The sequence below is a fragment of the Festucalex cinctus genome, chromosome 1 (genome assembly GCF_051991245.1).
Source record: "Festucalex cinctus isolate MCC-2025b chromosome 1, RoL_Fcin_1.0, whole genome shotgun sequence".
Lineage (NCBI taxonomy): Eukaryota > Metazoa > Chordata > Actinopteri > Syngnathiformes > Syngnathidae > Festucalex > Festucalex cinctus.
The window spans coordinates 69060874-69078341 of NC_135411.1; the positions used below are offsets into that span (position 1 = coordinate 69060874).

At 38.4% G+C, this 17468-nt stretch overlaps 1 protein-coding gene across 2 annotated transcripts in view; it reads right to left on the minus strand.

Moving 5' to 3' along the window:
* The window catches only part of LOC144008276 (phosphatidylinositol 4-phosphate 3-kinase C2 domain-containing subunit beta-like), a 51059-nt gene extending 49336 nt beyond the window's left edge, over nt 1–1723 (minus strand). For both annotated transcript variants that reach the window (XM_077508258.1, XM_077508257.1), the window contains exon 1: nt 1634–1723. The gene's annotated coding sequence lies outside the window, so the exon portion shown is untranslated. The remainder of the gene's footprint in view (nt 1–1633) is intronic.
* Nucleotides 1724–17468: the final 15745 nt, after the last annotated feature.

The following is a 17468-nucleotide window of genomic DNA, read 5'->3' on the forward strand; positions in this document are numbered from 1 at the left end:
TCGCCAGGCCCGATCTGCGTGTAAAGTTTGGTGAGTTTTCGTTCATGTTTAGTGCCTCAAAAATGTGGTTGTTTGCGGAAAAGAATAATAACAAAGAAAAAGAAGAAGAAGAAGAATAATAACTAGAGCTGCGAGCAGCTATAAAGGGCCCTCGCAACCCGGGCCACGTTGGGGTATTTGCACGTCGGGGTACTGGCATGTTGGGGTACTGTCAAATAGGAAACCATCTAAATTTTAAACGTTTTTGCCATGCTTTGTGTTTGTAAAGTTTCATGGAAAGGCCAAAAATGATGCACAATTAACAAAATAAAATCAAAATGGATTGGCACATGGCTATATAGAATACTTTTTGAATATATTAGGCATGCCTGCCAATATTCACACATCTAGCTGAATCATATAATCGGAAAGACTTCATAAAAATGTCTAGAGGGCGCTATTGAAGCATTTATTGCAAATTTAATAAGAAATCTCTAAAATATTCATGCTTATGACAAGCCTGATGTGTGTGTAAAGTTTCATGAGTTTTTGCACATGTTTAGACCAAAAAAAAAAAAAAGCAGCATTTTACTTGGAAAACAATCCATCGCCATGAAACAGCGTGCGACAAAATAAATAACTTTCGATAACTTTGTATCTTAAACATCTTAAGATGAAGCACACCAAGTTTGAAGACAGTCGGATAAATTTTGTAGGAGGAGTTCGTTAAAAATGACCCCTAAAAAAGGCCACAAAAAATGGCTACAAATCCCAACGTAAATCAAAATGGCGGACTTCCTGTTTGGTTTAGCAGATGGTTCCAAGAGACTTTTTTGTACATCGTGGGCTCTTATGTATGCCTCTAAATTATCATAGCGCTAGGTGAAACGTACAACCGGGAATGCTTCGTTAAAGAGGAGTTTTTTTACCTCAAAATGTGATGACCGGCCCCTACGGGACTTCCTGTTGGGTTTAGCACATGGCACCAAGAGACTTTTTTTGTACATCGTGGGCTGTTAAATTTGTCTCCAAATTTTCGTAGCTCTAGCTGCTTCGTACAACTGGGAATGCTTCATTAAGAGGGAATTTTTTCCTTCGCAATCTGTGCATGCCACGGCAACAGCGTGCGACGAAATAAAAAGCTTTCAATAAATTTTCATCTTCAACATCTTAAGATGAATCACACCAAGTTTGGAGATGATCGGATAAACTCTGTAGGAGGAGTTCGTTAAAATAAGACCCCTATGAAATGGCCCAAAAAATGGCAACACGTTCCAAAGTAAATCAAAATGGCGGACTTCCTGTTCGGTTTAGCATATGGTTCAAAAAGAGTTTTTTGTACCTTGAGGGCTGTTACATATGTCTTCAAATGTTGGTAACTCTAGGTGAAATGTACAGCCGGGAATGCTTCATTAAATAAGAATATTGAAACACAAAATTTGATGCCTCGCCTCTGGCGGACTTCCTGTTAGGTTTACCATATGGCACCAACAGGCTTTTTTGTAGATCATAGTCTGTTACATATGTGTACCAATTTTCGTGGCTCTCAATTAAACGTACCACCGGCAATGCTTAGTTAAGTAAGAATTTTGAAACTGTAAATTTGATGCCCCGCCACCGTCATATAGTATGTCAAAAACTTTAGATTTTTTACCATGATGTTGTCCCAGGTGTTGAGATGGTACAGCCCAAGTTTGAAGTCAATCGGGTTAACCGTGTAGGAGAAGCAGGCAAAAGTATGACCCCTGTAAATGTGCAAAAATGGGCCAAAATTGGACATTCAAATACTCATACCTCACTTCCTGTCTATTTTAGGGTACACATATCAAAGAGGTTTTTGTTCATCTGGATGTGCTACAGGTGCCACACAATTTTCGTAGCCATAGGACAATCGTAGCGGGACAGGGATCCGTTAAACCTATGTAGGTGGCGCTACAGAGCCATTTTTCTGTTATCATGTATGGCGACTTTAAAATATCAAATTTTTCGCCAGGCCCGATCTGCGTGTAAAGTTTGGTGAGTTTTCGTTCATGTTTAGTGCCTCAAAAATGTGGTTGTTTGCGGAAAAGAATAATAACAAAGAAAAAGAAGAAGAAGAAGAAGAAGAAGAATAACTAGAGCTGCGAGCAGCTATAAAGGGCCCTCGCAACCCGGGCCACGTTGGGGTATATGCAAGTCGGGGGACTTGCACGTTGGGGTACTGTTAAATAGACAAGGACCATGGAAAATAGAAATGCATTTGCCGTGCCTTGTGTGTAAAAAGGTGCAGTAAAAGGCCAAAAATGATGCACAATTCCCAAAATAAATTCAAAAGTGTGGACTTTCTGATGTGTGTGCAAAGTTTCATGAAAAGTCGCTCGTTTGATATTCAAAACCAGCATCTGTTCATTTGAAAACATTGCATGGCACAGAGATGGTGTGTGATCAAATAAAAAGCTTTTTGATGACTCTTAATGTGGTGTCGCTGTGCAACACATATGTATTCATGACATAGTGAAGTATTGTGACAGTTTTGTAGGGTCCAGCAAACAGTAAATGTGTGACAGTTATTCAAGAAAAAATGTAGCTTTGAAGCAGGCTAACCAATGACATCATCTAAAGGGGAAAAAAGCACATGAGCAAGCATAGGTATAAGTAGAGGAGAAAAAGAGATGAAAGAAGTGCGAGAGATGGAACAGGAGAGGAATGCAGCTGTTTATGTATAGCTGTTGTAACAGGACAGATTAAATAACACTTTAACCTGGGGTTAACAGCGCCCTAGGACAGATAAACTCTTTAGTGTAAAAGTTTTCTGGGACAGATGAATCCCTTGGGGTCAAAGAGTTTGGGTTAGCACATAGTCTGTCTTAGGATAATGTAACCTCCATGGATGAATTAGTCCTAGGACGCTTTGACCTGCGGGCTAAAACTTCAGGGGGGTTAACCTGTCCTGTTATATTGTGATCATCGTCTTCGTGCATGTCCTCAGTGGCTTCTTCTGTCTGTGTGGCAGCATTTGATATATCTGTAGAACAAAAAAGAATGAAGAATCATGTTAGATCTGTGAAGTTTGGTTGTCTTAGGTGTAGTTTACAGAACAGTCGTGTGCATATTTTTAGCATGGTAGTGTCTTAATACAAATGCATATTATGTAATGCACTGTATATGGATATTACAGACGTAATATTTGACGGTGATCTTATATTCATAGTTTTTGCCCGTTAATAAATAATATAGCTAGTAAGTAATAAGACACGCAAAAATGGTATAGTTGAATCATCTGGGTCAAAAAGCAATGTTTTAGGATTGTGTGATGAAATGATGAATAAAAGTAAGGATACGACAGGTACATAAATGGTTATGTAAGTGTAACGTGTTGGTGCAAAACGTTGTGGTCGTGTTGCATGTTACTCAATGGCTGTGTGTGTCAAAACGAGTTTATTTGAAAGAATATACAAATATATACACACGGACATATATATTTATACAGTATAACAGTACCGCATGTATTGGTTTTAAGGAAAGAGTTGAAAAGCAGTGTTCAGAAAAAAGCATAAGACGCACAAAGTACCATTTCACTACATGTAATAAGTTGTCAAGTAGACATGTGAATTAAGTGGTTAAGATAGTGGCTACTGTGCAAGTAAGCTTCAATTGTCTCTAAAAGGTTAGCATATGTGTTCTACATGATATCAATGGCTAGACGTGCTCGTGGAGAAACATTACAAACAGAAAAACACACTAAAGGTGCCTTTAACAAACCTGTTAATAAATGAGAACTTAATACATATATGTATGGCATACTGTATATGATTGAGAAAGTTGTCCTGTTTAGTTTATGTATTGTATACTTACGGAAAAAAGTTGGCAATCTTTGCGTATGGAGATGATTAGAGGGTCTTTATCAAAAGAGAATTTGCTTGGTGATTTGTTCATGTTCTGTAGAAAAGCAAAGGAGTAGAAATAAATACAGTATCATACTTCATAAACATACAAGAAATTTGTAGCTGTATTAACCATTGTTGGTATTTGAAGTGATAATTTAGGAATAGAAGTGTAGTGATTGCAGAATTTATAGAGTGCTTACCTTGTATGACTTTGTAGATGGAAATGTCTTTTGTTGAAAGAGCTCTTTGTTGTCTACTATATATGCAAGGACAAGCATAAGTAGGTGTGGTTATGAAGTACTTGACCATTGAAATAAAGCAGTGGTATCAAATGTATGGACCGTGGTTTGGCTCAGGCCTGCAAAGGGGTTTAATGTGGCACAAGAGATAATCTTGTAAGGTACAAAAAATAATAATAATATAATAGGTATGCCTCTGAGTTTTCACAAATCTAGGTCAAGTCAAGTCATCTTTAGTTATTTCGCGCTTGAATCATCCAATCGGAAATGCTCCATAAAAAATGTATAGAGGGTGCGATTTATTGCAAATTGCACAAGAAATCTCTAAAAATTCATGTTAATGACAAGTCTGATGTGTGTGCAAAGTTTCACGAGTTTTCACACATGTATAGATAAAAAAAAAACAAAGCAGCACTTTACTTGGCAACCAATGCATCGCTATAGCAGCAGCGTGCGACAAAATAAAAAACTTTCGATAAATTTGCATCTTAAACATCTTAAGATGAAACACACCAAGTTTGAACACGGTCGGATGAATTTTGTAGGAGGAGTTAAAATATGACCCCTAAAAAAGGCCACAAAAAAAGGCTACAAATCCCATCATAAATCAAAATGGCGGACTTCCTGTTTGGTTTAGCACATGGTTCCAAGAGACTTTTTTGTACATCGTGGGCTCTTATGTATGCCTCTAAATTATCATAGCGCTAGGTGAAACGTACAACCGGGAATGCTTCGTTAAAGAGGAGTTTTTTAGCTCAAAATGTGATGCCCGGCCCCTACGGGACTTCCTGTTGGGTTTAGCACATGGCACCAAGAGACTTTTTTGTACATCGTGGGCTGTTACATTTGTCTCCAAATTTTCGTAGCTCTAGCTGCTTCGTACAACTGGGAATGCTTCATTAAGAAGGAATTTTTTCCTTTGCAAACTGTGCATGCCACGGCAACAGCGTGCGACAAAATAAAAAGCTTTCAATAACTTTTCATCTTCAACATCTTAAGATGAATCACACCAAGTTTGGAGATGATCGGATAAACTCTGTAGGAGGAGTTCGTTAAAATAAGACCCCAATGAAATGGCCCAAAAAATGGCAACACGTTCCAAAGTAAATCAAAATGGCGGACTTCCTGTTCGGTTTAGCATATGGTTCAAAAAGAGTTTTTTGTACCTTGAGGGCTGTTACATATGTCTTCAAATATTGGTAACTCTAGGTGAAATGTACAGCCGGGAATGCTTCATTAAGTTAGAATTTTGAAACACAAAATTTGATGCCTCGCCTCTGGCGGACTTCCTGTTAGGTTTAGCATATGGCACCAACAGGCTTTTTTGTAGATCATAGTCTGTTACATATGTGTACCAATTTTCGTAGCTCTAGATTAAACGTACCACCGGCAATGCTTCGTTAAGTAAGAATTTTGAAACTGTAAATTTGATGCCCCGCCACCGTCATATAGTATGTCAAAAACTTTAGATTTTTTACCATGATGTTGTCCCAGGTGTTGAGATGGTACAGCCCAAGTTTGAAGTCAATCGGGTTAACCGTGTAGGAGAAGCGGGCAAAAGTATGACCCCTGTAAATGTGCAAAAATGGGCCAAAATTGGACATTCAAATACTCATACCTCACTTCCTGTCTATTTTAGGGTACACATATCAAAGAGGTTTTTGTTCATCTGGATGTGCTACAGGTGCCACACAATTTTCGTAGCCATAGGACAATCGTAGCGGGACAGGGATCCGTTAAACCTATGTAGGTGGCGCTACAGAGCCATTTTTCTGTTATCATGTATGGCGACTTTAAAATATCAAATTTTTCGCCAGACCCGATCTGCGTGTAAAGTTTGGTGAGTTTTCGTTCATGTTTAGTGCCTCAAAAATGTGGTTGTTTGCGGAAAAGAATAATAACAAAGAAAAAGAAGAAGAAGAAGAAGAAGAACTAGAGCTGCGAGCAGCTATAAAGGGCCCTCGCAACCCGGGCCACGTTGGGGTATATGCAAGTCGGGGGACTTGCACGTTGGGGTACTGTTAAATAGATAAGGACCATGGAAAATAGAAATGCATTTGCCTTGCCTTGTGTGTAAAAAGGTGCAGTAAAAGGCCAAAAATGATGCACAATTCCCAAAATAAATTCAAAAGTGTGGATTTTCTGATGTGTGTGCAAAGTTTCATGAAAAGTCGCTCGTTTGATATTCAAAACCAGCATCTGTTCATTTGAAAACATTGCATGGCACAGAGATGGTGTGTGATCAAATAAAAAGCTTTTTGATGACTCTTAATGTGGTGTCGCTGTGCAACACATATGTATTCATGACATAGTGAAGTATTGTGACAGTTTTGTAGGGTCCAGCAAACAGTAAATGTGTGACAGTTATTCAAGAAAAAATGTAGCTTTGAAGCAGGCTAACCAATGACATCATCTAAAGGGGAAAAAAGCACATGAGCAAGCATAGGTATAAGTAGAGGAGAAAAAGAGACGAAAGAAGTGCGAGAGATGGAACAGGAGAGGAATGCAGCTGTTTATGTATAGCTGTTGTAACAGGACAGATTAAATAACACTTTAACCTGGGGTTAACAGCGCCCTAGGACAGATAAACTCTTTAGTGTAAAAGTTTTCTGGGACAGATGAATCCCTTGGGGTCAAAGAGTTTGGGTTAGCACATAGTCTGTCTTAGGATAATGTAACCTCCATGGATGAATTAGTCCTAGGACGCTTTGACCTGCGGGCTAAAACTTCAGGGGGGTTAACCTGTCCTGTTATATTGTGATCATCGTCTTCGTGCATGTCCTCAGTGGCTTCTTCTGTCTGTGTGGCAGCATTTGATACATCTGTAGAACAAAAAAGAATGAAGAATCATGTTAGATCTGTGAAGTTTGGTTGTCTTAGGTGTAGTTTACAGAACAGTCGTGTGCATATTTTTAGCATGGTAGTGTCTTAATACAAATGCATATTATGTAATGCACTGTATATGGATATTACAGACGTAATATTTGACGGTGATCTTATATTCATAGTTTTTGCCCGTTAATAAATAATATAGCTAGTAAGTAATAAGACACGCAAAAATGGTATAGTTGAATCATCTGGGTCAAAAAGCAATGTTTTAGGATTGTGTGATGAAATGATGAATAAAAGTAAGGATACGACAGGTACATAAATGGTTATGTAAGTGTAACGTGTTGGTGCAAAACGTTGTGGTCGTGTTGCATGTTACTCAATGGCTGTGTGTGTCAAAACGAGTTTATTTGAAAGAATATACAAATATATACACACGGACATATATATTTATACAGTATAACAGTACCGCATGTATTGGTTTTAAGGAAAGAGTTGAAAAGCAGTGTTCAGAAAAAAGCATAAGACGCACAAAGTACCATTTCACTACATGTAATAAGTTGTCAAGTAGACATGTGAATTAAGTGGTTAAGATAGTGGCTACTGTGCAAGTAAGCTTCAATTGTCTCTAAAAGGTTAGCATATGTGTTCTACATGATATCAATGGCTAGACGTGCTCGTGGAGAAACATTACAAACAGAAAAACACACTAAAGGTGCCTTTAACAAACCTGTTAATAAATGAGAACTTAATACATATATGTATGGCATACTGTATATGATTGAGAAAGTTGTCCTGTTTAGTTTATGTATTGTATACTTACGGAAAAAAGTTGGCAATCTTTGCGTATGGAGATGATTAGAGGGTCTTTATCAAAAGAGAATTTGCTTGGTGATTTGTTCATGTTCTGTAGAAAAGCAAAGGAGTAGAAATAAATACAGTATCATACTTCATAAACATACAAGAAATTTGTAGCTGTATTAACCATTGTTGGTATTTGAAGTGATAATTTAGGAATAGAAGTGTAGTGATTGCAGAATTTATAGAGTGCTTACCTTGTATGACTTTGTAGATGGAAATGTCTTTTGTTGAAAGAGCTCTTTGTTGTCTACTATATATGCAAGGACAAGCATAAGTAGGTGTGGTTATGAAGTACTTGACCATTGAAATAAAGCAGTGGTATCAAATGTATGGACCGTGGTTTGGCTCAGGCCTGCAAAGGGGTTTAATGTGGCACAAGAGATAATCTTGTAAGGTACAAAAAATAATAATAATATAATAGGTATGCCTCTGAGTTTTCACAAATCTAGGTCAAGTCAAGTCATCTTTAGTTATTTCGCGCTTGAATCATCCAATCGGAAATGCTCCATAAAAAATGTATAGAGGGTGCGATTTATTGCAAATTGCACAAGAAATCTCTAAAAATTCATGTTAATGACAAGTCTGATGTGTGTGCAAAGTTTTACGAGTTTTCACACATGTATAGATAAAAAAAAACAAAGCAGCACTTTACTTGGCAACCAATGCATCGCTATAGCAGCAGCGTGCGACAAAATAAAAAACTTTCGATAAATTTGCATCTTAAACATCTTAAGATGAAACACATCAAGTTTGAACACGGTCGGATGAATTTTGTAGGAGGAGTTAAAATATGACCCCTAAAAAAGGCCACAAAAAAAGGCTACAAATCCCATCATAAATCAAAATGGCGGACTTCCTGTTTGGTTTAGCACATGGTTCCAAGAGACTTTTTTGTACATCGTGGGCTCTTATGTATGCCTCTAAATTATCATAGCGCTAGGTGAAACGTACAACCGGGAATGCTTCGTTAAAGAGGAGTTTTTTAGCTCAAAATGTGATGCCCGGCCCCTACGGGACTTCCTGTTGGGTTTAGCACATGGCACCAAGAGACTTTTTTGTACATCGTGGGCTGTTACATTTGTCTCCAAATTTTCGTAGCTCTAGCTGCTTCGTACAACTGGGAATGCTTCATTAAGAAGTAATTTTTTCCTTTGCAAACTGTGCATGCCACGGCAACAGCGTGCGACAAAATAAAAAGCTTTCAATAACTTTTCATCTTCAACATCTTAAGATGAATCACACCAAGTTTGGAGATGATCGGATAAACTCTGTAGGAGGAGTTCGTTAAAATAAGACCCCTATGAAATGGCCCAAAAAATGGCAACACGTTCCAAAGTAAATCAAAATGGCGGACTTCCTGTTCGGTTTAGCATATGGTTCAAAAAGAGTTTTTTGTACCTTGAGGGCTGTTACATATGTCTTCAAATATTGGTAACTCTAGGTGAAATGTACAGCCGGGAATGCTTCATTAAGTTAGAATTTTGAAACACAAAATTTGATGCCTCGCCTCTGGCGGACTTCCTGTTAGGTTTAGCATATGGCACCAACAGGCTTTTTTGTAGATCATAGTCTGTTACATATGTGTACCAATTTTCGTAGCTCTAGATTAAACGTACCACCGGCAATGCTTCGTTAAGTAAGAATTTTGAAACTGTAAATTTGATGCCCCGCCACCGTCATATAGTATGTCAAAAACTTTAGATTTTTTACCATGATGTTGTCCCAGGTGTTGAGATGGTACATCCCAAGTTTGAAGTCAATCGGGTTAACCGTGTAGGAGAAGCGGGCAAAAGTATGACCCCTGTAAATGTGCAAAAATTGGCAAAAATTGGACATTTAAATACTCATACCTCACTTTGTGTCTATTTTAGGGTACACACTTCAAAGAGGTTTTTGTTCATTGGGATGTGCTACAGGTGCCACACAATTTTCATAGCCGTCGGACAATCGTAGCGGGACAGGGATCCGTTTAACCTATGTAGGGGGCGCTAAGGAACCATTTTTCTGTTATCATGTATGGCGACGTTAAAATATCAAATTTTTCGCCAGGCCTGATGTGCGTGTAAAGTTTGGTGAGTTTTTGGTCACGTTTAGTGTCTCAAAAATGCGATTGTTTGCGGAGAAGAATAATAATAAGAATAATAATAAGAAGAATTCCTACAAAAACAATAGGGCCTCGCAGCGGCACCGCCGCCGCCGCTGCTCGGGCCCTAATAATAAGAATTCCTTCAGGAACAATAGGGACCTCGCAGCGGTCGCTGCTCGGGCCCTAATAATAATAATAATAATAATAATAATAATAATAATTTTTACAAAAACAATAGGGACCTCGCAGCGGTCACTGCTCGGGCCCTAATAATAATAATAATAATAATAATTTTTACAAAAACAATAGGGACCTCGCAGCGGTCGCTGCTCGGGCCCTAATAATAATTTTTACAAAAACAATAGGGACCTCGCAGCGGTCGCTGCTCGGGCCCTAACTAGAGCTGCGAGCAGCTATAAAGGGCCCTCGCAGCCCGGGCCACGTTGGAGTCCTTGCACGTTGGGGTACTTGCACGTTAGGGTACTGGCACGTTGGGGTACTGGCACGTTGGGGTACTGGCATATTGGAAGCAAAATTTCTTTGAAAATGGCATAATAAACGTTTACATGTAGAATATTTTTTTTGCCAGTGTGTGTCAAGCTCAACGGGTTTTGGTGATTGTTAAGACCTGCAAAAATCAGCGTCCTTTTTTATTTTTAGGCAATGAGTTGCCCTGATTGGTATTTTTTGTAAAAGTGTATATATACATCATCGCTCGTTGTACTCATTGCACAATGTTACTTTTATTGTCCAAAGGGGCAATCAAAAATGAATAAAACAAAATGGAAACGTACATACATTTGGATCGGTGTGAAGCCAGTGAACAATTTGAGTGGTGGAAACTAAAAGAATATTCAGAAATGACTTAGTCATCACACTTAGAATGAGTTAAAAAAAATTTGTACAAAATACCGTATGTGGTTTTTTTTTTTATATAAGCCTCAAGGGCTAGGTGGCGCTGTATTTATAACTGAATGTTGTCATCGAGATACCTTCAGGCCTTGATTATAAGCATACATGTCAAGTGTGGGATTTTTTTTGGAGCATGTACCGTGGAGTTATTAAGCATATCCTTCATTCACGATATTGCTTTTAATGTCCACAGAGGCCATCAAAAATGAATAAAAATATATATATGTTTGGATAAGTCTGATGCCAGTGAACATTTTGAGTGGTGGAAACTAAAAGAATATTCATAAATGACTTAGTTATCACACTTAGAATGAGTTTACATTTTTTGTACAAAATACCGTATGTGGGGTATTTTTTTTTTAATGCCTCAAGGGCTAGGTGGCGCTGCATATATAACTGAATGTTGTCATAGAGATAGCTTCAGGCCTTGACGATAAACATACATGTCAAGTTTGGGATTTTTTGGAGCATGTACCGGGGAGTTATTAAGCATATCCTTTTTCAGTGCGAAACACAAATTTTGATGCCCCGCCTTCATCATATAGTATTTTGAAAGGTCAAGATTTTTCCCCCTGTCGTTGGCTCAGGTCTTGACATGGTCCAGGTCAAGTCTTAACTCAGTCAGATGAAACGTGTAGGAGAAGTGGGCAAAAGTCTGCCCCCTGTGAATGTGAAAAAATTGTCAAAAATGGGACATTCAAAAATTCGTAGCTCACTTCCTGTTCATTTTAGCATATGGTTCCATTAGACTTTTTTGTAGGTCTTGGGCTCCCTCATACACCTAAAAATATTTGTCGTTCTTGCTTAAACGTACAACCGGGGCTGCTTCGTTAAAAACTTCTAGGGGGCGCTATTGAGTCATTTTTGTAAAAATAGCACAATCAACAATAAAATATTGCTCATTTTACCAGGCCAGATGTGTGTGCCAAGTTTCATGAGCTTCTGTGCATGTTTAGACCCTCAAAACTGGCGTTGTTTTCTTGGCGAACAGCGCTTAGCCACACCCACAGCAATTCGCGAAAACTCACAAACTTCGTGTTGTGACATCATGAAGGCCGAAACCCTCATCTGAGCAAATATGAGGTAGGTCCAGTTAACGTGTTTGGAGAAAAACGTAGAAGAAAATTCGTAAGAAAAAAAATTGCCACTAGGTGGCGCGATCAGTTAGATGAAATATAAGTTCATAGATGTCTTTAGGGCTGGACTCTCATCAAATGTGTGAAATTTTGAGAAGATAGGATCATCTCGGTCAAGTTAATGTAGCTTTTATTTTCACGAAAAATCTTCAGACTTTGCGTCACCGTAGCGGCCACGCCCTTTGGCGAAAAGTTACAATATTCGGTTGTAATTCGTTGTACTCATTGCACAATGTTACTTTTATTGTCCAAAGGGGCAATCAAAAATTAATAAAACAAAATGGAAACGTACATACGTTTGGATCGGTGTGAAGCCAGTGAACAATTTGGGTGGTGGAAACTAAAAGAATATTCATAAATGACTTAGTTATCACACTTAGAATGAGTGTACATTTTTTGTACAAAATACCGTATGTGGGGTATTTTTTTAAAATTGTTTTATATAAGCCTCAACGGCTAGGTGGCGCTGTATTTATAACTGAATGTTGTCATAGAGATACCTTCAGGCCTTGATTATAAGCATACATGTCAAGTGTGGGATTTTTTTTGGAGCATGTACCGTGGAGTTATTAAGCATATCCTTCATTCACGATATTGCTTTTAATGTCCATAGAGGCTATCAAAAATAAATAAAAATATATATATGTTTGGATAAGTCTGATGCCAGTGAACATTTTGAGTGGTGGAAACTAAAAGAATATTCATAAATGACTTCGTTATCACACTTAGAATGAGTTTACATTTTTTGTACAAAATACCGTATGTGGGGTATTTTTTTTTCATGCCTCAAGGGCTAGGTGGCGCTGCATATATAACTGAATGTTGTCATAGAGATAACTTCAGGCCTTGACGATAAACATACATGTCAAGTTTGGGATTTTTTTGGAGCATGTACCGGGAAGTTATCAAGCATATCCTTTTTCATTGCGAAACACAAATTTTGATGCCCCGCCCTCATCATATAGTATTTCGAAAAGTCAAAATTTTTCCCCCTGGCGTTGGCTCAGGTCTTGACATGGTCCAGGCCAAGTCTTAACTCAGTCGGATGAAACGTGTAGGAGAGGTGGGCAAAAGTCTGCCCCCTGTGAATGTGCAAAAATCGCCAAAAATGGTACATTCAAAAATTCGTAGCTCACTTCCTGTTCATTTTAGCATATGGGTACAAGAGACTTTTTTGTAGGTCTTGGGCTCCCTCATACACCTGAAAATATTCGTCGTTCTTGCTTAAACGTACAACCGGGGCTGCTTCGTTAAAAATTTCGAGGGGGCGCTATTGAGTCATTTTTGTAAAAATAGCACAATCAACAATAAAATATTGCTCATTTTACCAGGCCAGATGTGTGTGCCAAGTTTCAGGAGTTTCTGTGCATGTTTAGACCCTCAAAACTGGCGTTGTTTTCTTGGCGAACAGCGCTTAGCCACGCCCACAGCAATTCGCGAAAACTCACAAACTTCGTGTTGTGACATCATGAAGGCCGAAACCCTCATCTGAGCAAATATGAGGTAGGTCCAGTTAACGTGTTTGGAGAAAAACGTAGAAGAAAATTCGTAAGAAAAAAAATTGCCACTAGGTGGCGCTATCAGTTAGATGAAATGTAAGTTAGTAGATGTCTTTAGAGCTGGACTCTCATCAAATGTGTGAAATTTTGAGAAGATAGGATCATCTCGGTCAAGTTAATGCAGCTTTTATTGTCACGAAAAATCTTCAGACTTTGCGTCACCGTAGCGGCCACGCCCTTTGGCGAAAAGTTACAATATTCGGTGTGGGGCATCATCAACATCTTAAGGCTTTTCTGACCAATTTTCAACTGGATCCCTTCAACGAGCTCAGCACAGTAGCTAAAAACGTAAAGTATGACATTTATTGTAACCACTAGGTGGCGCTATATGTATAACTGAATTTTGTCATATAGATGTTTTCAGGCCGTGACTATTACGTTGCCTGAGAAGTTTGAGATTTTTTGGAGCTTGTACATGGGAGTTATTCAGCATTTGCTCTTTCTGGACAAATGAAATTTTAAAGGCTATATTTGATGCCCCGCCCCCGTCATATAGTATTTCGAAAAGGCAAGACTTTTTGCCCAGCTATTCTCTTAGGTCTTGAGATGATAAATACCAAGTTTGAAGTCAATGGGATGAAAAATGTTTGCATAGGGGGAAAAAGCATGACCACAGTGAATGTGCCAAAATAGGCCAAAATTGGACATTAAAAAATTCATAGCTCACTTCCTGTACATTTTAGCTACATGGTCCCAACAGACTTTTTTGTGCGTCTCGGGGTGCTACACGTGCCTGCCAATTTTCGTTGCTCTAGCTCAAACGTGCCGGGCTTGGTTTTTATTTTTCTATGCTAGGGGGCGCTATAGAGTCGCGTTGTTATAACGACTTCATAATATCCAATTTTTCGCCGGACCTGAGGAGTGTGCAAAGTTCGGTGAGTTTTCGTGAATATTTAGGTACCCAAAATCGCGATTGTTTGCGGAGAATAAAGAAGAAGAAGAACTAGAGCTGCGAGCAGCTATAAAGGGCCCTCGCAACCCGGGCCACGTTGGGGTATATGCAAGTCGGGGGACTTGCACGTTGGGGTACTATTAAATAGACAAGGACCATGGAAAATAGAAATGCATTTGCCGTGCCTTGTGTGTAAAAAGGTGCAGTAAAAGGCCAAAAATGATGCACAATTCCCAAAATAAATTCAAAAGTGTGGACTTTCTGATGTGTGTGCAAAGTTTCATGAAAAGTCGCTCGTTTGATATTCAAAACCAGCATCTGTTTATTTGAAAACATTGCATGGCACAGAGATGGTGTGTGATCAAATAAAAAGCTTTTTGATGACTCTTAATGTGGTGTCGCTGTGCAACACATATGTATTCATGACATAGTGAAGTATTGTGACAGTTTTGTAGGGTCCAGCAAACAGTAAATGTGTGACAGTTATTCATGAAAAAATGTAGCTTTGAAGCAGGCTAACCAATGACATCATCTAAAGGGGAAAAAAGCACATGAGCAAGCATAGGTATAAGTAGAGGAGAAAAAGAGATGAAAGAAGTGCGAGAGATGGAACAGGAGAGGAATGCAGCTGTTTATGTATAGCTGTTGTAACAGGACAGATTAAATAACACTTTAACCTGGGGTTAACAGCGCCCTAGGACAGATAAACTCTTTAGTGTAAAAGTTTTCTGGGACAGATGAATCCCTTGGGGTCAAAGAGTTTGGGTTAGCACATAGTCTGTCTTAGGATAATGTAACCTCCATGGATGAATTAGTCCTAGGACGCTTTGACCTGCGGGCTAAAACTTCAGGGGGGTTAACCTGTCCTGTTATATTGTGATCATCGTCTTCGTGCATGTCCTCAGTGGCTTCTTCTGTCTGTGTGGCAGCATTTGATACATCTGTAGAACAAAAAAGAATGAAGAATCATGTTAGATCTGTGAAGTTTGGTTGTCTTAGGTGTAGTTTACAGAACAGTCGTGTGCATATTTTTAGCATGGTAGTGTCTTAATACAAATGCATATTATGTAATGCACTGTATATGGATATTACAGACGTAATATTTGACGGTGATCTTATATTCATAGTTTTTGCCCGTTAATAAATAATATAGCTAGTAAGTAATAAGACACGCAAAAATGGTATAGTTGAATCCTCTGGGTCAAAAAGCAATGTTTTAGGATTGTGTGATGAAATGATGAATAAAAGTAAGGATACGACAGGTACATAAATGGTTATATATACACACGGACATATATATTTATACAGTATAACAGTGCCGCATGTATTGGTTTTAAGGAAAGAGTTGAAAAGCAGTGTTCAGAAAAAAGCATAAGACGCACAAAGTACCATTTCACTACATGTAATAAGTTGTCAAGTAGACATGTGAATTAAGTGGTTAAGATAGTGGCTACTGTGCAAGTAAGCTTCAATTGTCTCTAAAAGGTTAGCATATGTGTTCTACATGATATCAATGGCTAGACGTGCTCGTGGAGAAACATTACAAACAGAAAAACACACTAAAGGTGCCTTTAACAAACCTGTTAATAAATGAGAACTTAATACATATATGTATGGCATACTGTATATGATTGAGAAAGTTGTCCTGTTTAGTTTATGTATTGTATACTTACGGAAAAAAGTTGGCAATCTTTGCGTATGGAGATGATTAGAGGGTCTTTATCAAAAGAGAATTTGCTTGTTGATTTGTTCATGTTCTGTAGAAAAGCAAAGGAGTAGAAATAAATACAGTATCATACTTCATAAACATACAAGAAATTTGTAGCTGTATTAACCATTGTTGGTATTTGAAGTGATAATTTAGGAATAGAAGTGTAGTGATTGCAGAATTTATAGAGTGCTTACCTTGTATGACTTTGTAGATGGAAATGTCTTTTGTTGAAAGAGCTCTTTGTTGTCTACTATATATGCAAGGACAAGCATAAGTAGGTGTGGTTATGAAGTACTTGACCATTGAAATAAAGCAGTGGTATCAAATGTATGGACCGTGGTTTGGCTCAGGCCTGCAAAGGGGTTTAATGTGGCACAAGAGATAATCTTGTAAGGTACAAAAAATAATAATAATATAATAGGTATGCCTCTGAGTTTTCACAAATCTAGGTCAAGTCAAGTCATCTTTAGTTATTTCGCGCTTGAATCATCCAATCGGAAATGCTCCATAAAAAATGTATAGAGGGTGCGATTTATTGCAAATTGCACAAGAAATCTCTAAAAATTCATGTTAATGACAAGTCTGATGTGTGTGCAAAGTTTCACGAGTTTTCACACATGTATAGATAAAAAAAAACAAAGCAGCACTTTACTTGGCAACCAATGCATCGCTATAGCAGCAGCGTGCGACAAAATAAAAAACTTTCGATAAATTTGCATCTTAAACATCTTAAGATGAAACACACCAAGTTTGAACACGGTCGGATGAATTTTGTAGGAGGAGTTAAAATATGACCCCTAAAAAAGGCCACAAAAAAAGTCTACAAATCCCATCATAAATCAAAATGGCGGACTTCCTGTTTGGTTTAGCACATGGTTCCAAGAGACTTTTTTGTACATCGTGGGCTCTTATGTATGCCTCTAAATTATCATAGCGCTAGGTGAAACGTACAACCGGGAATGCTTCGTTAAAGAGGAGTTTTTTAGCTCAAAATGTGATGCCCGGCCCCTACGGGACTTCCTGTTGGGTTTAGCACATGGCACCAAGAGACTTTTTTGTACATCGTGGGCTGTTACATTTGTCTCCAAATTTTCGTAGCTCTAGCTGCTTCGTACAACTGGGAATGCTTCATTAAGAAGTAATTTTTTCCTTTGCAAACTGTGCATGCCACGGCAACAGCGTGCGACAAAATAAAAAGCTTTCAATAACTTTTCATCTTCAACATCTTAAGATGAATCACACCAAGTTTGGAGATGATCGGATAAACTCTGTAGGAGGAGTTCGTTAAAATAAGACCCCTATGAAATGGCCCAAAAAATGGCAACACGTTCCAAAGTAAATCAAAATGGCGGACTTCCTGTTCGGTTTAGCATATGGTTCAAAAAGAGTTTTTTGTAC